Source organism: Molothrus ater, chromosome 1 (assembly GCF_012460135.2).
Source record: "Molothrus ater isolate BHLD 08-10-18 breed brown headed cowbird chromosome 1, BPBGC_Mater_1.1, whole genome shotgun sequence".
Lineage (NCBI taxonomy): Eukaryota > Metazoa > Chordata > Aves > Passeriformes > Icteridae > Molothrus > Molothrus ater.
The window spans coordinates 44,277,809-44,302,867 of record NC_050478.2 but is presented as its reverse complement, the minus strand read 5'-3'; the positions used below and the strand labels follow the sequence as shown (position 1 = coordinate 44,302,867).

The 25,059-nt window shown below is 40.2% G+C and overlaps 1 protein-coding gene across 4 annotated transcripts in view; it reads right to left on the bottom strand.

Moving 5' to 3' along the window:
- The window catches only part of TMEM108 (transmembrane protein 108), a 163,616-nt gene extending 138,935 nt beyond the window's left edge, over nt 1-24,681 (bottom strand). For 2 of the 4 annotated variants that reach the window (XM_036378906.1, XM_036378909.1), the window contains exons 1-2: nt 24,301-24,617; nt 16,812-16,942 (exon numbers count right to left, since the gene is read on the bottom strand). The gene's annotated coding sequence lies outside the window, so the exon portion shown is untranslated. Of the gene's footprint in view, nt 1-16,811; nt 16,943-24,296 lie in introns of all 4 variants that reach the window. The other 2 variants (XM_036378907.2, XM_036378905.2) reach the window with 2 other exon arrangements.
- Nucleotides 24,682-25,059: the final 378 nt, after the last annotated feature.

The following is a 25,059-nucleotide window of genomic DNA, read 5'->3' as shown; positions in this document are numbered from 1 at the left end:
CACGTATCTCCAGTGTCTTTCCTCACTACTGTGGCTCACTCACATCTATGAACCAGACACACTGGGCAGCTGGCTTGAGCCAGACTGAGCCTAGAACAGGAAAGCTAAGGAAATTCATTCTTTCTCTTACAACCAGCCATTGAAGCTGTCCTGTTATTTTCATGGAGTTTTTTCTCCCCTTGGTGAATTTTTGGAGGGGAAAAGTAAACTGGGAATAAGATGAATTGTTTGTTGTGCTTAAGCATGACAGAATAATGAGCACAGACTAAAGACCACTAGCTTCAGTACAGTGGCATGGTTCATGTAAATTAATCCTTTGAATAGCCCTGAACACACAGCATATGCCTAACACACCCCAACCAACCATCACACGGCCACTGAGCACACAGCTCCAGCTGCTGCTCCTGTGACATTGAAGTTGTCAAGGGCATGCCAAACAGGCACTTGGGGATTAGCCAGCACTTCTGGAGACAGCATTAAATGCTCATCAGAGTGTATGGATTTCACGAGCCTAATAAGTACAGAGAAATCTGAGAAGCGGATCCAAATGATTCAGGTTATGTGAGTCCCAGAGCAGCACGAGATACTGACAGGTCAATCTTCTTAGCAGAAGTACTTCCTGGTGTCAGGGAAGCACACTCTAGAAAAAAAACTAACTTGTAACTATCATCCCTGAATTCTCTCCATTTGCTCTCCATCCCTAGACCATGGGAATCAGGGCCAGAATGAGCCCTTGGGACAAAAGAGTGAGTGGTCTCTTTCCTGTGCTACAAATAATGGTCTCCTTCCCGTGCTACTACATCCTGCAACATCTTCCACACCAGGCTGTGTCACCTTCCTTTGATACCCAGACAATAAGGCAGGTATCTTTTGTGACATAGACTAAACTGGTTCTCATGAAGCCTTGTAGCAAAGGTAACATAAAGCTTTCGTTGTTCACCTTTACCTAACAGCTCAAGTGGAGCATGTGACTCCTTCTGCTGATTGGGTCCTGATTTAAGAGCCTGTACAAATTATGTGCTGCCAGTTTTGTGCTTGTCCACCAGAAAAATGCCTTCAGTTCTCTCCTCCACAGAGCATTAACACCTGCTTCAGCAGCACACAAGCATTCCCAATGAATGCTGGAAGCCACCAGGCTTATGTAATGCCAGACAAGACACTTCTCCCTTTATATTTTAATCTAAAATAAAGAGCCTAGATAACAGGACAAAAGTATTTGAAATTATGACTGCTTTGAGATGTTATTAACTGTTTTTAAAACTCCTCTGTGAAAGAAGTAGCAAAGATCACAGGAAAGCAATGTCTATGATCCTAGACTTGAGAAGCATATAATCTTTTTCACTAACAAGATCTTACTACCTTTTAGATAGAGTCTGCTCAAAGACGGGCAGTTAGACCTATGTGAAGGGGGTCTGCCTGACCACTGTGCATCTTGCAGCATTATTTGTACAACTTCAACTCAGTAGAATTATCTTAGCATGAGACTGGCATAACACAGTGTCTAATCAGTCTTATTATCCTAAATTCTCAATTGTTTCCTGGTAAGCTGCATTTATGTCTTAGCTGATTATCCACTTAAACTATCAAGTGCCAATTATAAAATGCAGTAACATTAACGTCACAGATGCTTGAATTCAGAGAGAAGCAACCCCAGATCATTTTTGGGATAATAAGTTGCATTACAGAGGCAGCCGACCTCAGTATGAAATGCCTGCCTCTGTGATTTTAAATAAATAAATAAATTATTCTGGTGTACAGATTACTCATTCCTAAATAAGACTTTAATTAGTTAGAAATAAACCATGGTATAAGTTTGCTTACAGCATTGCTGCAAATGGACATTAGGATGACATCCACATAATGGCATTGGCAAGTGTAATTCCTTGTGCAGTCAACAGAAAACTGCCTCTTTTTAGCCTTGATCCATAGCTGGTCCTCATGGAATACAGTCCCAATAATCTTGCTCTCTTTGTGCAGAGAGTTCTGAAAAAACTGAAGCAGTTCTGTGGAAGATTTGCAATTTGTCCCTGTTCACTTTTCCAACCAAGCTCCTCAGGTTCAAACAAACTTCAGAAATTCAAAAGCAAAACTTGTTCAAAATATTCACTCAGTTTCTTAAGGTAGAGTAAAGTCAACCCAAAAAACTTTGGGCTGTAAAGAATGTCAAGATCAATGTGACTCATTGTGTATCCTCACTGCCTATCTCTGACCTTCCATTATCATTACAAGGCCAGCTTTCCACCCCCTTCTACACCCTTCAGAGAAAGCCAACCCATGGCCTCCTGGCGGCTGGAAATCAATCACCAATGCTGTTAGATCACTCAGAGGGTCACTGTCCTGGATTTGACAATTCCCAGACACACTTTGGAAGTTAGCAATCTACAGATACTGCACCAAGCAAGCAGTTTACAGGTGGCTATAATCTGTAAACTAAAAAATGTTTGACTATATAGAGCTGTGCTGCATGTAGCTAGCTGTGCTCAGGGCCTGAGTGACCCTGGGCATGCTGGCCACATTTATTATGGGTGATGCAGCCATACTGGTTAGGCAAAATAAACAGCTGCAGCCCTGCAGCTTTTTCCCTTACTGCATGACTTAATTGTAGAATCACAGAATGTTAAGGGATTGGAAGGGACCTTAAAGATATCTAGTCCTAAAACAGGCAGGGACACCTCCCAGGTAGGTCACAGCCTTATCTAACCTGGCCTTAAACAATGCCAAGGCTGGGGCATCCACAACTTCCCTAGGCAACCTTTTCCAGAGTCTCACCACCCTCACAGTAAAGAATTTCTTCCTAATATTGAACCTACACTTCCCCTCTTTCAGTTTGTACCCATGTACTAATGGCACAGGTAACTTTCAAGAAGAAACATGAACTAAAGTACTTGAGAGGTCTGTTTGCCTTTTGATCTAAAAAGCCAGGATCTTTTAGCTCAGTGTGAATAGGCCAAAGCTTTTTCCCCAGTAGTCAGCAGGTCACCATGGGCCACTCATCCCACAAAAGGCTCTGTCTGGGAAGAATGGTATTTGTCCACTTTCAAGCTCTGACCACCTTTGCCTTAGGTCCCCAGCTGTCTCCCTTCCCTGCACATTGCTTTGACATTACTTATCCTTCTTTGACAAATACTGTTCCCTTGTACCTTCATGGCTTCTTACACTTCCTTTCATGCCACCTGTTACCTCTTGCCTGTGTCCCTGCTGACACACACCAATAGGCTTCTCTCACAGTGGTGTAGCAAAAATGCTTTCAGGGAGCTCTCCCTTCTTGCTTTCTACTCCATCTGAATGCCACTGCCACAAGGACAACAGAAATTGAAGAAAGATGAATCTAAAGGAAAAATATGTGGAAGATACAAAGCAAGGGGAATGAATCCTACAGTGCTGTAGAAGAACAGGTTGGTGTTATTTTTGGCAGATCACTACTGCTTTAAATAGTTTTTAAGACTGAGTCTTAAAACGTGTTAAATGGTTTAAAACCTGAGTGATTTGCAAATGGAATTGATGAGCCATAGGAGAAACGTGTTCAGAGAAGAGCTGCTATAGTCATGTAAAAATTGCTATCTTGAAACTGACCAGGGAACTATCTACCCAGTACCCTGTTTTCAAGAAAAGCATGTTTGAAAAAGCCTTTTTATTTCTCCTCAGGAGATAATTCTCGGGTATTGAAATTCTTTCATTTTAAATGCCAGTGACTTAATATTCTAGGGCTCTAGAGGAGAGAAAGAATGAATTTTGGTTCTAATGACAAGTTAAGTTACAAAAGAATTAAAAAACCTCAACAGATGATCCTTTATCTCCACACTTCTGCCTCTATCCATATCCATAAGTTACATATCACTCCACATTTGTTGCTAGAAAAAAGCAACATCCAGTACATGTATGAAAAGATTCAAGGAATCACTTAATGGCTTCCAGAGGATTTCTTTCAGTCCTTTCCTCTGGTGGCAGTGATGCTGTGTCTGTAACTGCAGTAGGCTAAGATGCATATCTGTATTTATTTCTACATCTGTACCTATCTAGCTACAAATCTTCTCATTCAAATTTCCCAAAGCATTTTACAAAATAATCTGCAGAACCCTTTATTAAATCAGGTAACATAACCTTATTATGGATGGGCGTACTGAAGAGCCAAGGTACTCTGTGTCACAGAGTAAATCAGTTAAACTGAGAACATCAGTCTGTCAGCTGTGAAGTCAGGAACCCTGACCCCACCTCCTCTACTTGCTCAATTTGCCAAGCCACATGCAAATCCTTCAGTCCAATTAATGTTGCTTTGCCCTCTCCTTCCATTCCTCTTATTTCATGAGCAAAGTGCTTTTGTCAGCACAATTCCTTAACAATGAGAACAAATGGGAATGAGTATCTAACATCTCTTTTCAAAACCAAGCATAAACCATGCTTTTTTGCATGCTTGCCTTTTTTGGTTTGTTTGCATTTAATCCTACAGAGGTAATTAGCTGGACAGAATTGAGAAGGCCAGGCAAGCAGCTTCACTTCCTCAGTGTCAGGAAGAACAAAATTCAGTTGATGGATCTGCTAATCAAACAAGATAAATGCTGGGCTGTACATCCTTCAGTCATCACTTATGGTAGCTGGTTTAAGAGAGAACACAAGCCACAGAGGTTCAAGTTTTGTAACTTCTTCAATTTTTTCCTCTATTAAACAAAAGAAGAGAGTGCAAAAGCTTTCTGCTTGAAGAAAGGGCTCACTTGAAGCACTTTCACACTGAAAATTATTGACTGAGTGTAATTTTGCAAAAAGTAAAGGACACATTTTTAAAGTAATCTTTTAAATACAACTAAAGGTTTAGTTGAGGAGTAAGTCTGGTGGTCTGTGGTAAAGAAGAGAAGTTTTACCTGGATTAAGGTGACTTTACATAAGTAGGAGGGACTGCCAATCCTTTCACATAGATAGAGTTACAAAATGGGAAAAGACTCATACTACAAATCAGCCTCTCTCTCTCTAGATTACAAGAAGGTTAGTAATTCTGCTTAAGAAATACAACCACTTCCATGATGAGGGACTGAATTCACAACTTTTCCTGGCTAACCAGGAAACCTACTTGCTACTGAATTCTCCCAGGAGGTTGGAATACAAAGCTCAATGTTTAATGCAGAGTCTGTAAACCAATCACTTAATAAACCATCTGAGAAGACCTTCAAGAAGCAACATTTCTACCCTTTTCAGACCCTTAGAAGTCAAGGGGTCATATGCTTTTTCTTCCAGTTGCACCATCTAGTCACTAAGGTTTATAAACTGGTCCATTATTACACAAAAACACATGGATTCATCTTAGCAAATGTCATTTTAGACTGATGAACTTTTGACTGCAACAAAGAATGAGCCTCTTAATAAAACTCATTTAAGAACCTCAACCTTACCTAGACAGGAGGAGGAAATTAGGGGCAATCTGTCCTTGAAGTTACCCAAAAGTGTACTGGGCAATGCAATGGAAAATATGACACCAGGAACAATCCTGCTTTGGCACGGCAATGAATCCTGTTTTATATGATCTTTTTCATCATCTGCTGTAGAATTATGTGAATTGAAAGACAGTATAAATACACTGTAATTATTAATTTTAAAAAATACATTAAACTACTGGTATTTCATTTCACAGATCAGAATAGATAAATTATTTTGAAACCTGAGTCTATACTCCTGTTTATACCAAACAGCGACCTGCTTTAATAACTGGGAGAGATTATGTGAGAGGACAATGGCTAAAGTACATAGCCTTGAAAGTACATGGTCCAGAATCAAGAATAAGTACAAAAAGTTGCCTAGTTTTTAAGGTAATTTGTTATCTTATTAGACTTCCATGACACTCTGCAGTTAGCTATTAATGCATTTTGAATTATATCTTCACTGAATAAAGAAGAATAAAAATATTATAGTTGAATTTTTTCCTTGCTATGAAGGAAAAGGAGTAAAGAGAAAAGCTGTAGTGATGACTAACTAATACTCATCATTCATCCCTGATGTTCCTGGAGTGTTCATTAATTTTTCTGGTCTGAAGTAAACTATAATATGTCAGCCTTTTAAATAAACAGAAATTATACTGGAATCAAGTGATGGTGTTCTTCAGAAGATTATAAAAATATGGCAACATAAGATTGTTTTACTGCAAAATGACAGAAGAAATTCTGAGTTTGAGCAAAATATAATTTTCAAATGTGCTAAGCAATACTGTAGTACATAAAGTAACAAAAATAAACTCTGAGAGGTGTCCAACTAAAAGCACTGCATAAAAACATTGCAGTTAAAACTATGATTATTAATAGCATAGGATCAAAATCCCTCACATTGACGCATGAGTCAATGGGAGAAAGAGTAACTGATTCATGCTTATTCAAATAGTTCCAAAACAGAAACAAACAAAAAATAAGCTTCTTTATCTCAATGAATGACACCTTCTGGAGAAGCACATTTTACAACAGCTTTATCCACAATTTGGGGTGCAACTGTTTTGGAGACAAGAAAGCAGTCTCATGTTCAACAAAAGTCATGCCTACTTCAGTGATCTCTAGGTTTATTGCAGCACCCCACAGTTCCTAATTAACCCTATTTTCTTGCTATTAAATCTTCATCATTCTCCTGTGATTAGTCCTGTCCAAATCATTGAAAACAACTGGACAAAACCACTAAAACTAATTTCAACCATTAAGTTAATAGAAAGTTTACTTTTAATTTCAGTAAGAGATCTCCCATACTTTTCCAAACATATGCATGATGTAGTCTGTAATCTGCAGCCAAGATACAGGCATAAATTCTAGAGATTGCCTCATACTAAGCAGGGACTTGATTATATTCTCAGTAGAAAATGCTGCATAAATGAGAAAATGCCCCTATGGATTCCCTTGAGGTGGCATCTCCAATATCAAGTTAAAAAGGAAAACCAAACCAAAATTAAAAAAAACACTTCTCCAAATAAAACAAAACCAAAACCAAAATACAACTTTAAAATAAATTTAAAATTACAGCTGTAACAGCTCCTGCCCTTCCCATGCAGCATTATGGTATCAGCTACTTTTACAATTCCTGACTAGGATTTGTGGTCAGTGTATTATTCTGGACCAGTCAGTAAGTTATTTTGGATGATGGTGATGTTAAAGCAAAGCACTGGGCAGCCTGGTCCTTAGTAAAAGGAATTGGGCAAGCCCTCTCAAAACAAAAAACTAAGCTTTTATTAGCTCCTTTTCTCATCACATTGTGTATGCCAGGAGGGAGATCTGAACAGAACCCACCCCTGCAGCTAGTTACTGTATTTAGAATGGGTCTGCAGTGCCAGAATGCAAAGAGGTGGATTACTTCTGACCTTTACCTAGTTACATGTATTCCCAGCTGTCAGCTACAGCTTGTAAGCTCCAGTGATAAGAAATCAGCTTTAGCAGTCCTTTGGCGATCATGTTTTGCAAGTTTTGTTGCATTTAGAACGCACAAATTATTATACAGTATAAAAAGACCTGGTTACACCTCACACGATAATCCAAATGATAACAGAGTGGAGTTGTGCAGGCTGTCTAGAGAATGAGAATCTTAGCTTTTAACATCTACACAAAAAATTAAGGGTTGTGACACAGGGATGAGGGAAACAAAAAATGTTGTTGTGTTTTGGTTGATTTTCAACAAACAAAACTAACAGAACTCAGTTGCCTTGCAACATTAGTAAAGGCATTCCATTCCAAAAAGGTGCTTGAATGTTTTCAATTTCCATGCAGTACTGACTACACAGCAAGGAGTTCAGTATAATTCCGAGTACATCTAACTTAAAAAGAAAGACAATGCAAACCTCCATGGAAGAGATGTATTATTGCTACGAACTTCATTTAAAATTTTATTTAGAGTCAAGCTACTTCTTTACAACAAAGGTAGAAAGAAGGTGGGTTAAAGCAAATACACAGAAGGTCCTAAGGGAAGATACACTGCCCAATGATGAAATCACTCTCCCAGGAGCTAAGACTCAGCTTCTATTTTTGTCATTCCTGTCATCATAGTGTTAAGACCTTGGGAGGGAGATATATGGTATGTGACGGGGCCAGCTTCCATGATTTCACCCAACACCATACTTCCACTCATAAACAGCTAGAATAATTACGATATAACTACTCACCAAGCACTGCCTAACACAGGTCAGATACTGCCTCCGAAGGGTATTGTAAAGTTAAATTATTGCACACACAACACTGGGAAAGCCTGAGGCTAGGCCACTGCACCACTGCAAGGTTGTGTGCCACAGCCACTGAAAAATATTACTGGAAGTTTGAAGAAAAATAGTGAATGATCCCATTGTTGCAATGGGTCTGAGTATTTGTCATAACCCACTAATGTATTCTGTATCAGACAGGGATAATGAAGGCAATTCAGTAGGACAAAGGGTTAAACTGGAGATAGGAAGCACTGAAAAAAAATGTGTGGAAAAATTTTCACAGCTACCCTTCCTGCAATGTTTCAGTGAGTTCTCCTCTCGTCAAAGAAGAAGTTACAATTAGTCTGTGAATATCCCCTGAGGATAGCTATCCATGTCAGATTTCAGGATATTAGATTAAACACAGAGCTTATGTTACTTGTGCAGAGTGTGAAAATTATCTTCCCACCCCCCTCAACACCTTCCCCAACTGTCTCTCCCAAGCTCCCGCCTCGGCACAAAACTTCCGTGGCTGTGCTATCAGACTGAGTGCTAGACTGGTTTTCTACTATTAGTTGCTGATATCTAAAATCACCTTTCCTTTTAAGAAGAAGTCACTGCTGGTAGCCATCTATCCAAACCTAATTCTTAGGGAGTTCTGCTGGTACTCTGTACCCTATGGTGCTTAAAAACTAAACACACATTTGGGAAAGTAGCCATCTTTTTTGCTTTACTGAAACAGATGCACACCTTAGATGAGCTGGTGCCTCCAATATCTGAGGTAGTTAGAAATTTTCTGCAGTTTTGCAGGGAAAAATCTGCAGAATGGCTTCTTCTATGCCTGAACTGATCTACTGATCAGTCTAGACAGTTTTCATACTTGAAAGCAAACACTCTAGGGAAATTTTTACAGAATATTTCCCTTATATCATTTTTCTGTACCTTTTCTACCTGTGCAGGAGAAAATCACAGCACTTCTGTCCCAGCAGCTGCTAATGTGAAGAGAGAAAGGACTGCTATTTCATTAGGACTGCTTTGCTCTGATCTGCCATGTGTCCAGCATATGAATTTCAGTCTTTTATTTCTGAGCTTACTTTAAAATACACAATACCAGTTACATCAGAGAGAAAACAGGCATTAAGTTTTCTCAACCTGTTTGTGGCTGGGTTGTTGAAAATTACCGCCTCCACTTCTTGCCAATTTTTTTTAACAAGTTCCAGGTTTCCTTCACTCTTCCAAGCCTGGAAGTCAGGTGTTCTGCAACCTGAATCATGAGACTGGCAACATTAAATTAGAAAAGATTCTGTATGGAAGAAGACTGGAAACTCAGCAGATACCCAGCTGAAAGTCACTGGGAAGTTTTATATAAGTATGTGAAGAGCACAAAGCACAGGTTTCATATACATATACACATAAAATTGATGCTGCAAGAGACAGACATGATTTTAACCATGCCTAGCAAGTTTAGCCCAGGACTATAGCAATGCTAGCATTAGATTAAGAGACACCATGTAAATCTCTTTGATATGCATTTTGTGTATTACCTAAGTAAGACACCAGAAAAGCTACCTACTAGCATGAAAATGTGTTTGATATTTTTGTGATTGAGAAGCAGAATATTTCTACTTTTCCACAGAGCAAAAGTTCAAGGGATGAGACAGTCCCAGGAGGGAAACACAAAGAAGATTCCACTTAGTGTAAAGCTGGATAAAAACAGATTGATCACCCGTAAGACAACTAAAATTAACCTGGAAAGGTGCAGGAAGATCAAAGAAGAATTTCAACAGCCTAAGGGGAAGGAAGAAAGATACCACATCCTCCAAAAGGGTAAAGTCATAAATGATGCCTTGCCTTAATGAAAGATAAAGAAAGATGTAGACTACTATTGGGAAACAGAAAACTGAAGAAGACAGCATTATTAAATTGCCAAAGAAAGTACAAAATTAAAGTGTGGTGGTTCCTGCCAATTGGTACCTGACAGCTTCCATTCTGAAAGCTATTAGGTTGTGTGACAGAATGAGAAAATAAAATAAACATTGTCTCCCTAAGACATGATGTTAAGAGAGACTGTATTCAAGGGCATGAAAATGACATTTCAAAAGAGAAAGAAACAATTGCAAATTAGTATCTTTATAGAGATAGGTAAAACATCTTTCAATTTAAAGAAAAGCTCTGAGAACAAGACTTTACATGCACCATTTTTGGAGTTGACTTTACCATAAGATAAGGCATGAGCAGCTAATAACACCAAATCAGAAAGAACAGAACAAGGTGACTCTCTGATGTTATTCTTAGCTTTGAAAGTCTCTTCCAGACAATGGTGTGGAAAATTAAAAAAGAATCAGCATAAAAGGCAGAGCAGCTGAACTACCTGAAGTTTATAGACAATATATCCTATCTCCAAAATGTGACTAAGCTGAGCAAGGAAAGTCAACACTGGATGCAGCTAAATGAGCAAGAAGTACAATTCATCAGAGTATTCAAAAAAAAAAGGATTAGGACAAAGAACATAACTTTAAAAAAAAAGGACCAATCTTTTCTTTGAATAGCTAAAAAAGAGAACATGAGTTATGACATTGATGCATACAAAAGACAACCACAATAGAGGATTTAGGGAATTAAATACTTATTTGGTAGTTCACTAGGATGCCTAGACAATGCTGCCTGCTGATCACGTTGTTCAAATGAGACCAAAGTTGTATAATACCAGCAGTCTGCATTTTTAACAATGTGGAGCTTCAGCAACTGCACATATATTTCCACCCCCTCATTTCATTCCCAAAGTCAAGCTATTACCCCATTCAACCAAAGGAAATATTTAAGGTGGATAATTAGGAAATTAGATAAAGCCATGCCAAAAAAAAACCAAAAACAAAACCAAAAACAAAAACAAAAAAAACCAATCAGATCTTGCAGCTAAGACCATGTTCAGATCATCCTTCATCTCACTTTCTAGCAAAAAACCACCACTGTGGCTTCTTCTGACATAGTGCATCATATCTATCAGTTTCCCATGTCTGTACACATTTAGAAGAAGATAACAGTTTAACTTTGAATCCCACTCAGAAATGCATGAAAACAGGCTTTTACAGAACATATATAGAAGTCAAAATCTTTCCCAACTTTTTAAGCACTTTGATTTGACAACTCGGCAGTCAGCAAGCTTTTCACAGCCATAAACATCCCCAACTAGTTGCAAAAGAGGATGCTGGCTTTCATATGTGAAATTTCACGTCAAGTGCCTACTTGCAGGCATTCCCTTGACTTCTTAGCACTGCTGTTGGCACACTAAGTGCCAAAAGACAAGTTTTTAAAAAGAATGTTACTTTGCTTTTGCTTTGCAAAAGCTTGTTTTTAAGCAGTTTAACATCTAACTAAATCTAAGCAATCATGACATGCATGTAAGGAAGAATAAAAAACAAGAGGAAAACAGAAACAAAGAAAGAAAAGGTTAAATCACAAATAGAGTATTAAAATTTCCCTTCTAGTAATCTAACATGCACAGATACAAAAACAAATACACAAGTCACCCCGTATAGATTTTCTATACTAACTTAATTTCCTGTATGAGGATCTTCATTTATAGGGACCTCTTTAGCACAAACTGATGCTATCTCAGCTGCAATTTCACCTTTGCAGACAGATTAGAGTTTAGAAGTTCAGTGTGTCCTGCTTCTTGAAAACTGAGTCTCTTGAATTTCTGTAGCTCTCTGTTCTCCGTTTACTATTTTCAGTTCTCTTCCTGAAGAGCGAAGAGTTGAAGTGTGACCTTTTTACTCACTTTAAATCTGACCTAGAAATGCACAGCTGAAATTTAACAGACTGATCCTTAATCTGAGGACGGGTATGGCATGGCCCACTCATTCTGCAGAAAAATCAGCCCATGCATGTAAAAGTATAGCCAGGTCTGGTGCTTAGTTTTAGAAGCAGAATTTAGTTCTCTGCTTTGCATGATGATCCTGGGCTAATCTTAGTGGCCATCTGTATGGGGGGGTGGGATAAGGGCATTTCCCTACCCCACAGAGCTGATACAAGGTTGTCTTCAAAACTATGGCTCATTATGGATTGTGAGGAACCTGAGGCTATATAAGTAAATACCTAAAAGTCTCCCAGCTTTCATTTCTATGTTTGATGAGAAACCAGAGGGAGCACTATGACATCCTGCATAGCCAGGTTCCTGCTTCCTTCTTTCTGCCAGTACTGATGGAGCCTCTTAGATTAGTCTCATAGCAAGTTCATCTTTTTATCAGATTTCACACTCTGATTTGACATAATATACCAGTTTATTTTCCATACCAGATACTGAGCAAGAGACCATAGTCCCAAACTTCCTCCAGTTAATGGTGAATTCACCACCACACTTGACAACATTTAACTGCACCCAAAAGACTTTCATCCCCACTGTCTCCTACCAGCCTGAAAGATACACTGTCACTTACTAGTGATAGAAATAGTAATCAAACTTGTCAGGGCCATATCACAAAGTGGAGTGAATTATGTACATTCAGTGTCACCAACACGAACAAAATGCTATCAAAACAACTTTATTTTCCACCTAATCATCAAGAAATAAATGCTGCATCTCACATGCAGCTTGAATACATGAATAAGTAGCAACAACTGTTTCAATATTCTTTACTAAAGAATACTGAATACTTTCTTTTAGAAACAAATTGAAAACAAAGTTGAAACAATTCCCCATCAAAACCAAAAAAATGCTCTTTGCATGTTTAGACTGTAAACTGTGCCTTTTTCTTTTTCCTTTTTTCCTTTTTTCCTTTTGATGGGTTTTGAATAAAATATTCTGTGACTAGTGACCAGTGTTAGTATTAGAGGTAAGAACAAACACACCTGATCATTAGGTGGCTCTGTTGCTACTTCTGCATCTTAATGTCTGCTTTGGGAGGGCTGACTTGTGAAGCTAAAACTCCTTCAGGATTTGGCTCATAAAGGATCAGGGACTTCTAGCACGCTCTAGAGTAGCAACAAGGGAAAAACCTGGCGTTGCTAGCTGCTATCTCATCTTTTTACTTCAGGCAGCACTGGGAAACACTGCAAGGCAGAATTTATCACTGGGGACAAGGGATCAAGAGAGCTGAAATTAGAAAAGACAGTTTGGCTGCTTTCAGTTCAAGTGGAAGTATTATGAAAAAGTGTTCCGAATTATGTCACACGGGGCAAATGTCACTGCAGTTAGTAAGACCTTACTGTGCCAGCAAATGTCAGGGCAAATTACACAGCAGGACAGGCGAGTTGTATGTCACATTCACTTCCAAAAGGAAAAGGCTTCCCCCCACTGCCAAGAACCTGCTCCTATTTCTAAGCTGATTTAAATCAAATTGCTCTTATTCAAATCAAAACAGCATAGATGGAGTACTACATTGACACAATGTGCAGTTCTTCAGATCCTTCCCCACTTGCATGGATGAAAGGCTTTGATTCTCTACCACCTTAAAACACCATCACCTCAAGGCTACCAAGTTGTGTATGTAAATGGCTGCCTGCAGGTTCCTAAAGGCACTGCTTACTATGCTGATGAAAAATGTCTCAGTGTCCCTATGCTCCTGGGTCATACCCATCTAGTCTTTCTTGCCTCTTTGATCATATATTCTTTGCAGAAAGATGCATTTTCTCTTTATGTGGGACCCAACACAGCAGAACAACTGAGGTCTCATCAAGGCTAGAAAAGTGAATAATAGGTACATAAAATTCAGTGCACCAGAAAGGAGGAAGACAAGACTAAGTCATTAGCAAAATTATTTTTTTTTAAATTTAAGTAAAAGAAAGTCTGCTGGACTGCAAACTCCTAGCAAAGTGAACTCATTTTGATTCAGCTAACCTTAGTTTAAAAACAAATGTTTTAATTAAAAATTACCAGTGCTTCAATATGGAGAAAAAACATGTCCTTATGTTCTACAGAGGAAATAAACAAACAAACAAAAACCCACAACAAAACTAGAGCTACAAAATATTTGGATGAGTTGAAGAAAATGTTTATTCCATTTTTAACTTTTCTAATCTAGGATTTTCAGAGGTTTTCAGGACTTAATTTTCATGACATGAATATTAACAGAAACTCACCTAGCTTCTTGTAATATTGGAGTATTGTGTTGGGTATAAACCAGAAGGTCATTTGTTCCTTCACTTCCTAAGCTTCGTTCTGGTTTCTCACTCATTTCTCAGCCAAAACTGGATAAACATGGCCAAAGGGTTATCAAGAATAATCCCCACAAACAAATCACAATTTAAAAGCTCAGGAATTCTAAGTTTGGCTTCAATTTAAGCCACTATTACATCCAATTATTTTTTCTATCCAACAGCTGCAGGCTACCATCAAGAATCTCTATACAACATATACTATATAAACTATAGTATATATACTATGCCAATACCAAGAATCACTGTAGTAGATCATCTCAGGTGCTTTAAAACAGGGCATGCACAGCACTGAAAGATCAATGAAGTTTTAGGTGAAGACCAAGATGGTTCACAGAAGTAGCTGAGTTGCAAGCTCACATTTCCACACAGCAGCACTGCAGGGATGACAGCCTTTGTCAAATGAAAAGTAACAAAGCAACTCTGGGGCTCTAACAACATTTCTGCTGTGAAGCAGCACCAATAAATCCAGTTAACTAAGACACTGCAGAATACTCTGACCCTGTGCATTTTTCTTAGCCACTAGTACAAGTTCTCTTCAGATACTCAGATACTCAATTTGTGTACAACTCTGTAATTGACTGGTGTTCTGAATGGCTGGGCTTGAGCTATGTCTGTGTAAGCACAATTTGCCTCCATGCATTCAGCCTCTATCCCCAGAAGGGCTGCTGCAAGAATGCAAATCCTATTTGGAAGGATTACTTGCCACACAACAGCCAGAGGCCCTGTCCAAGGCTGGGCTCCCTGCTGTGCCAGGAAGCACAAACTCAGGAAGCTCTGATCCAGAGAAGGACATGATTAAAGCAGGCAAGGAGGCACAGGAAACAGCATTGTCCCTTCTCACAGGCAGAACCAAAGCTGCCACTCCCCACTCCCCTGCACACACCTTGTGTAAAGGTGTTCAAACAGGAAAGCACAGACCAGCAGGCATCTGTACTTGTGGGAGCTGGTAACAGCTGATGGCAAAACAGATTCCACTGGGGCACTTGAGTGTGGGCACCAGGGGTTACACAACCATCTGGTAGATGAAATAAAACTCTCTAGAGAAATGCCTGTTATCTAGACCAGATCCTACAGTTTTTTATGATCCATGTACATTCCTTCCTAACAAGAGTTGTGGAAAATTACTGGAATGTCCCAAGTGCTCAAGTGTTTGAATGTGTTTTTCCTTTTAAGTTGAATCTGCCTATTGCTTATCTTTGCATTTTCTGAATACTTTATACATGTCATTCCTGTTATTTCAGCATGCAAGGGAGCCCCCCCACCATGTATCTACAGGATGCAGTGCCACAGTCTGTTACATTCCCCACCTAAGGATCTCTTCAATTTAGTTCTTCCACAAAAGAAGGAGACTGGTTATCTCACACTTGTGGAAATGGCAGACTGATAACACTGGTGGTCATATTTCCATACAGAATAGAAACAATGGCAGAGCACTGCACAGGATTTTTCCCTTATCATTTAATACTGGCTGGGGAAAATGGAGACATTAAGAGTTGCACTGACTTGAGCTGAAAGTCCTCTCTTCAGCCTCTCTGAGTTAAAGCAGAGACCAGCTAAGCCCAATTGCAGATGCCTTTTTCCAACTGCTCAGCTGCTTGATTTGAGTTCTTGAGTAACACAGAGCTGGTATGGTTTTGCATTTCCTTTGTAGCAAACTTGTGTTGATCCAAATTGTTAAAATATGAAGTCCCACATAGCCACTCCTCAGACACGCAGAACTACATAATCTTGAAAATGAGAAGTTTTACTGTAAAACAAGTTCAGTTCATGTGTTTCTCAAGTGTTTCTATCAGCCTCAAGTAGCTTTTTGAAATTCTATGTTTTGTACCTTCCCTGAAAGTAACTCAGTAAAGGAAACATTCAGAGTAAGCGAGAGTATATCTGGGCATCAGGCAAAAGATGCCCAGCAAATCTATCAAGCTCTCCATCACCTTCAGTTTAGACCAGTAAGCAAATATTTTTACTGGTAGAGAAAAAAAAAAAGGAAAATCAAGCAGGTTTTGTAAAAAAACCATATAGCAATCCTGAGAGTGAAAAATGAAAATGGTACAAAGAAAACAGCAAAACTTGCATCTCCAGTCAGAGACAGGTTATATCATTTAGTTTAGAGACCTTTTCTCCTGATTAGCTGCTAAACTACGTACAGGTTTCAAATCTACTTCAATCTACAGCAATTAATAAGCACATAAAAAGATGCCTTAGGTGAGCAGGAAGGTCTTCTATTAGCACATGCTAAAAATAGACAACCTGTAGAGCTATCTGAGCAGGTACTTCATATAATAAAACTTTGAATTTTACAGGCCCCAAGGATCCAAATTTATCATTGACTTTTGAAGCTTTAGGCTTTTTTGGGTCTGCATATCATCCACTTATGTCATTAATAACTGGTCACAGTTATTAGCAGTCAGCCACGAGGCTGAACAAGCTTTGGAGGATACATCCACTACCATCTTGGGCAGTGCCACAAAAGGGAGCTGCACTGCACTGAAGAGACACAAACCAGAGAAATCCATTTGTGCCTTACCTTGTAAGGGGAAGAGCAGATGCCTTCAAACATATCTATATCCACACAGTCCATTGGTTCAGATCTTCCTGGTGATCAAATCTCTTCCAGCTTCTTGCTTTCTTATTTTTTAATCTGCCAGTTGGTGCAACCTGTAAATTTACAGAAGTGGGTGTATTATTCCAAGATGTTTATTCATCTCATTTTATAAGGCATTCAATTTAAATACATATGGCTCTGTGCCATGTGGCTCCTATTGCTCTCCAGAGCTTTCAGAGTAATGGATTACAGACCACATTGTTTCTGTAGGTTATTGATTTTTGGGTGTATAAGTAGAAGACTCTTTAGGATTTCTTTGCAGACTCGGACTTTCCAGACTGTCACATTCCATATGTGTATATCCTACAGATTTCCCAACATGCTCCTAATGTTAAGAAATTCAAGCACTTAACAAAAAAACATGGCACAACTTGCATCTCTGAATCGTCAATTTATTTGTTAATTTATCTGTTAAAGGTTGATTCTTGATTCTTGTGGAAAGAGACTAAATTCAATTTAAATACTAATTTCAGAATAAGAATGCTACTAATCTGAGAAACTGGAGGTTGACAGACTGGCCAAGATTTATATTCATCAATCAAGGTAATAAAAAAGAAAAAACCTTCCCAAAGAGTGATCCTGGCCACTTTTCAATGGTTTTTAGGAACAAAATGAATTAGTGGGACAGTAGGAAAATTCAGTCAAAGATTTTTTTTTTAACTACTCAGGGAGTCACAGTGAGATTCCTCAAATGTATCCAGAGCTGCAGTGCCTTCCAGGTATCTAAATTTGGTTATCTGAATCAAAAGGACTTCCGAAAACCAAGCAACAGGTTCTCTGCTTATACACTTTTCCTCTGTGAAAGCTATGAGGGAGTAACTTATATATGATTGACTCCCCACTGCACAGTGTTCAGCATATAGAGCATTACCTCTGTACCTGACACCCCTCCCCAGTATCTTGATCCCTATATGCAGGATCCACAAGCAGGACACATTTTCATGGATTTTACAAAAAACATATTGCAGTTTTCATGGAAGTGCAATTAAACAGCAGTGCATAATTATCTGTTTACTGGCAGACAGGCAGCCCATGTTAGTTCAAGAGCTGCTTTGCTGGGCTGTATTCAACTGCTCAAACAACTGTTTCATTATGAGATTTCACCAGACACCCCTGGCTCCAGCATCATGGCACAGAAAATGGGATGCATATTTGCTGCTTTCCACATTTTGGCTCCTGCTGCTTAAAAGCCGTCCCTGCTCTCCACAGAAATTGTTTATGAGTATTTCAAAGGTTAGTATAGCTTTTTGTATATGGGGTTTGCAGTGTACACATCCTCTGTAGGCTGGTCTCTCCCACCCTTTTTATTATGGAAAATTGAAAATGTCTAAAATTCTAAGTGGTGACACTTTATACTATATGAACCACTTGTAGCTTTACATCCTGATGTAAATTCTCACCATTAAGGGTACAAAGCCACCCCATCCCTGCATGTCACACACTGATGGCACATGTTACATCTGGTTTGATTGCTATTCAAACCTGAAACTATTGATGGAGGCAGAAAAAGCCTTGATCCTGGGACATGTTTTAAGGGATCTATGCCTCTGCCTTGATGCAGACAGATCTCAGATCTGAAAGGTCACACACAATTACCCGAGAATCCTTGATTTTCAATCTCCAAGAAATAACAACATTACACAACATTTTACTCCCAACAAGTTTCAGGACTTGGTTTCTATGAAGTATAAGTTTTGTCTTTCAGAAGTACTGGGTAAAATGACAGTCATGACCTAATGTGGGGAAAAAATACAACACACACTCTTGCCAATTAAGCACCACAATGCAAACTGCTAGGGAAAAAAACTGAAAATGCCACACTATGCAGGTAATCTGAACATTTGTGGGTTATATTTGTATTCAACCCCTGGTTTTGGACATCTCTAATTAGAAGAAATCCACCTTCTTCACGACAGTGGAGCATGCAGGGACTGGCATGAGGAAGCAGCTTGCATTGCAATTCCACTATATATTACAATTTCTGCAGCATGCTTGCACTGGGATTTTGGCATAATACTGTGTTACTCCTTCAGAATACAAATCCAACATAATGTCAAATACAATATAAGTAAATACTGTACTTTATACTTATACTTTATACTTTATTTGAAATAAGTAAATCTGGTCTTAGCACATGAAGCCCTCCTGCCATCTCAGACCTGTTGAATGGACCAGGGCCTGTAGGTCAGGAGAGGCAGCCAGCAATTTTTTTTGTGATCAATCTCTATTTCCCTGTAACAGCAAGGAGTCCTAAAGCAAGCAGGGTTCAGACAGAGGTGAGTGGCTGCTGTCCTTCGAATGGTGGGCTAAAGAGGAGCTTCACTGAAATACAGACTAGGACCACTCGACTTGGCAGAGAGGCCGCAGGTTAAGAAAAGGGACATCTGAGACACAGACCTTGACAAGTGCCTGGATGAAAGTAATGAGAATTTTGATAGCATTGTTCTAACACCTTACCATGGATCACACCTCTGGTGACTTTGAAAAGGAAAACAATATTTTTTGTTTCTTGGGTGACTTTCGATCTTCTGGAAGAAAAAAAACCTATGTACAGAGGGTGGACAGATACTGCTCCATTGACTTTGAGTGACCTATTTACAGTGGATGTGGGTATGGACTAATGATAAGGACAAGCTGCAACTACTTCTGAGCTAGGAAAGATTCCCAGTGGTTGGAGTCTTTGTGATTTCCAAACACCAAGGAATTCTATGCTCCAGTGTACAAGTGTTAAGAAACACCAGAATCAACCTCATTACACAACCTCCATTTTACAACCACCATAAAGGACTACTAAATTTAGTCCTGCACCATCTACTCTAGAGGACTGCCACTGGATTAAAATATGAATGCCAGTGATCCTTTAAGTGACCACAGAAGTCTTCTCTCACCCATGTCTTCCATAACTAACATATCGTACTGGTGGCCTGTCATAAAACTATTGTTGTTCCTTTAGGAATCATGATGTTTTACTGAAAGGCCATTCCTGAAAAAGCCTGCCTTAATAAGCTTAATAAGGCAAAGTGAGTTGCCCAGCCAAACCTTTTATTAAATTACACCAAAACTGCCTGAATTTATGCCATTGCAAAGACTGTTGGAAATTCCTGGCTGCCCTGGAAGCATATGTACCAACCTCAGAGAAAAAACTCACACATCCTAGTTGATTCATACTAATGTCATTGTTTACAACGACAGGATGCATTAAATCCTGCTTCAATTACCATGCATAAAAGCACTTGTGGATTGACATGTCGTCTTCCCTCAATAGCACTATAATGGGTCTGAGGTAAACCAGCCTGCTGCAAACAGCATAATGTCTCCAGATGCCTGCATTCCTCTGCACACTCCTACCCACCTCCCACCACATTTCCCACTCTTTTCCCTTTGTCATTTTCTCTTCCCACCTTTCTGTTTAGCCTTTTGTGCTAGCAGAGGTTGGAGGGCAAGTGGCTAGCAAAATGGACTTGAAGAGCAAGACCTGGGACTCTCAGTGGACAAGCTGACCACAGACAAGGAGCATGCCCATGTGACAAAGGGACAGCAAAGAAGAGGAAGCCAAGCTCTCCTCAGGGGCTCACTGAAAGAACAAGATGCGACAGGCACAACTGAAAACACAAGCAACTGCATTTAAACAGAAGAAAACTCCCAGTGTGAGATTGGTCCAAGACACATACAGGTGACCCAGAGAGGCACTGGAGTCTCCAACCCCAGCGACTGTAGACATTGAAAACTCAGCTGCACACTGTCCTGTGCACCCTGCTGTAGATGTTTTGAACAATGGGTTGGCTACGACCATCCAGAGGGATGGTTGCAACTTCAGTGGTTCTACAACCCTGTAAACAGAGCCCTGTTCCCAAATCTATTTAACTCTTCTTTTAAAACAGGTTCACCATAGTACATTACTGACCTGGCCAAATTACAAAGTTGATCCTGAACAGTGGTGCAAGAATTTCATTTGAGTTCTCCACATTTCACAAATGGAACAGATGCAAAAATGACTTTGAAAATGAACCCAGATGTTAGAGATGCTTCTTACCCTAAGAATCATGTGGCTTCTTTTATGCTTCTCTTAGGAGAAAAGCTCCAGTGGTCACTGCTGCCTGCAGCAAGATCAGTACTTCTACTTTCAGTATTTAATGCATTAGCCACTTGTAAAATTACATTTATGTCTCCCCTTTATATCATGCTCCCAAATGGTGACTACCAAGGCAATTTTTAGCAAATCTTTCCCTCAGCCTCCCATCACACTGAATAAAACCTGCTTTTCTGATGCAGAGGAATGAAGAGAAAGAATAGAGAATTCATTCCCATAATAAAGAACAAATTGGACCCTTACCCAGCCCCAGAGAGCTTTTCAAAGGAAAACTGGCAAGCATGCCAGCTCATACACATCTCTCAGGGAATGCTATCAGCAAACCAAAGGTCACAATGAGTGTTTTACCCATGGATTACATATATCATCATCAGTGGCAAGGATTACTCAGTACCAAGAAGAGATGTATCATGTTCTTGCCCAAAGAGATGGCTAAGTGTTCTGCATAATTAATTTCCTCCATCAGCCAGGAGCAAGAGATAGGTCATTCTTTCCTACACCCATCACTCCTTATTTCAACAGTTACCACACTCCTGTTACTAATGATCTATTGATCTACACCTCTAACCTCACCATTCTGAGTCCTAGTATCTTAAACTCAAAGTCTGAAAAGCTTTATTTATAACAGACTACAAAGCAGATCCCAAGTTATAACCTGAGCTCACTCCTGTTTCTTATGAAGAATAACTCAGTCTTCAGTCAGACAAGAGAGTTGACAAAGAAGCTTTATCTATGTGGATGTTAAGTTAAAAACTTAACAGAGGCTTTCATTCTTCCTGTTTTGTATAATTACTGTGGCCAGGACATGCCTCCAGATGAGTCATTTGTAGTTACCCCACAGTAACTGTGCCTAATGGTTTCCTTGAAATAATTCAGGGAATAACAAGATTTTTAGTTCACTTTAATTTCTACTGATTTTAAGCTTTCAATATCTTCAGTATCATAGGTATAAAATTGCTCCCTATCACTCAAAGAAGATCTGTTGTAGACACCATATTGTCTGTAGTTGTGCTCCACAACACAGCTGAGCTTTGGATGCAAAAACTTAGTACCTGCTCATAAAAAATCATAGGTTACTTATTAATTAATTTAGTTTTTTAGTAAGCACAGCCAGGCATACCAGTTCATATTTTGCTCAAGCAAGGATGTCATGGAACAAGGCAGGGAAAGTTTTCTACACATATCCACTAACTCTGACAAGAATCGATAATTTGCAAACACATACAATAGAATTTATTCAATTAATTGCCCCTATTTACCTGGCAATGGATGAATCCAATTTATAGCATGGCCAAAACTTCTGGTCTACCTATAATCCAATGAGCTAGACTGAAGCATGAGTTGGTTGGTTTTCATTGATCCAACTGAGCTCTGTGGCATGGTCACCAAGAAGTTCAGCTTAGCTGAACTCTTGCTTTGCGGGAGCTGCAGGCTGTGAAGAATTGTAATCTGTGCTGATTCAGCTTATCTGCTAAGCCAAAACTCAGCCCTGGCAAGACCTCCAGTGGAAGGCAGCACCAGAGGAGATGCTACGGCACAAGCACTTAGGAATATTGCCTGCTGTTGCCAGGAGAGGAAAGATTGCCCAGTGTTTTCAAACTTTTAGAGGCAGTGACAACACAGAAAATCTCTTTAATGTATGCACAATATTGCAGATATGTCAGCAGTATATTGAAACATCCATTTTTTTAGCAGAAATAAAAGATTTTGTCAATAATAACCTTGTGGGTTTTTTTTTTATTCTGCTGTTATAACTGCAGATCTTGGGTGCAATCACATAATTGCATCTCTACCATTGTAACACCTGTAATTGGCTTCTGTCCTTCTTTAATCTCTCCAGTGGAAAGACAAAAGTTCAAACTATTCTATACCTGGCATTAGTCTGGAGAACATCAGTTTACAAGAGTAGAGCACATTCCATCAGTTCTAATAGGATTAAAGGTGTTTCTGCAGTTTTCAAATGCTCCAAAGTAACACATTTTTTTAAAAGGAATAACTGGTGTTCACACAGTTGATTAGCATGGTCCACCACAATCAGAATAACTGGTAAGAAATTTAGCAGAATAATTTCACTCCATCTGCATGAAATATTACTTTATGATTCTGACTTACAGTAAGTCTGGCATAAACGAGAGGGGAATAGGTCACTCTAGGACAACAGCATAGTAGACAACAGCCAATTGCTTGCATGTATAGTTTTAGGTCTAGTTAAGCTCTTAAGTCTCTAGAATATCTTCAGACACAGTGTCACTGTTACTATACTATTATCTATCCGTACAAATTATCTGGTTAAAATCATTCTGCAAACATCAGAGCTCACTCTGATGAACTTAACATAGATTTGAACAGTTGCATCTGCCTTCCAGGGATAGTGCTGCAAAGCATTCGTAGAAAATGTTTACTTAAATTTGCTTTTTCTTTTGCATTGCATTCCTTAATCTACTGATTAGCACACTTTCCCCTCTCCCCCATCCCCCCACCCCCAAAATAAAGGCCAGGTGTAAAATGCCACCCTCATTTATCAAAAGCATGTTCTCATTGCTGATTTACCTTCCCAGGCAGTCAAAGGGTCATTTTTGAACATTAAATTGTCAATAGGATAAAGATGAACTGATCCTACTTGCTTTAATTAGGGGCTTTTTCCACAGCAGCATCTCCATATAAAGGACTCCCTCCCTCCACAGACCTTGAATGCCTGACTGCTTTCTGCAGTTAAGAGAGGTGAATTTTCTCTGATACAGTAGATATTTTGTAGTACAAGCATGGCCATTTATTCATAGCACAGTTCAATTTCCTTCCCCATTTTTCCCATATAAGTCTGTTCAATCCTTAATTACTTATCCATAGTTGTTTTATCTCTGTTACAACCATCTCTACAATCTGTGCTTTAAAATATTTTACTGAAACAGGCGTCTGGCCCCTCCTACTATATGAGATAAATATATGAAGGCTATGTCTAGTAAACTGCCTATCACTACTACAACAGGCTTTTTCTGTGGTTACACTTCTAGACATCTTTAAGAAAGGATGCAGTGCTCTACTTTAAATATAACATGCAAGCCACAGGCTCCCAGTTCATTTTGATATGGAGCAGTCTCGTGCCTTTGGCTGAATATTACCAATACACATCTCTGCAAACTGGTCGAGAGAAGCACCTGGTCGTTCCTGCCTGGAAAACAAAAAAACAAAAAAATCCTGCCTTCTACCCGAGATATGATGCTTTTCACGGAATGATAGATACTAATGTCACCTTCCCTCGCAGCTCCCACCCATTCGAAAAGAGTGACAATAATCCACACGCTATTTTCACGACGTACCTACCCCTGAAACTGCTTATTCACATATAACCGAGCCCAGTACGCCGCAGAAGGACAGCTACAACGCAACGCTCCTTAAACTATCAGCGCTGGCCACCAGACTGCCGCCAATTCGGATCACCTCTCGTGTGACAAGAACAAGAAGACAAACCGAGGAGCGAACGCATCTCACAAGAGGAGCCCCATCCCTTCCAGTGCTGGTGCCGCCGAGCCGAAGCGAAGCGAACAGCGCAGCCCCTGCCCCGGCGAGCAGGAGCCCCGGCGAGCAGGAGCCGGGCGCCGCTTCCCTCTGCCGCTCACCTCCCCTTGCGCTGCGGAGCGAGCGGCGCTGCTGCTGCTGCTGCTGCTGCTGCTGCTGCTGCTGCTGCTGCTGCTGCTGCTGCCGGGCACCCTCCGCCGCCCGCTGCTGCTGCTGCTGGCCCGGCGGCGGGCGGGGCTCCGCCGGCCCGGCCTCCCCGGGAAGGGTCCCTGGCTGCGGCAGGGCGGGGGAGGCGGCGGCCCCGCCGCGGGGCGCGGAGCGGCGGCGGGCGAGGCGCGGGCGGCGAATGTCAATGAGGAGCCGCGGCTGCGGCAGCGGCTGCCAGGGATGAGGGGCAGGGTCTTACCGGGGCAGGGTCTTACCGGGGCAGGGTCTTACCGGGGCTGGCAGGGGGATTAGCCGTGATTGCGCCGAGAGGGAAGCCCGGGGTTTAGGGGGGCCGGGCTGGAGAGGTTAAACGTACGGCAGGAGCTGTTGGCAGGAATACGGTGTGACAGGGAAATT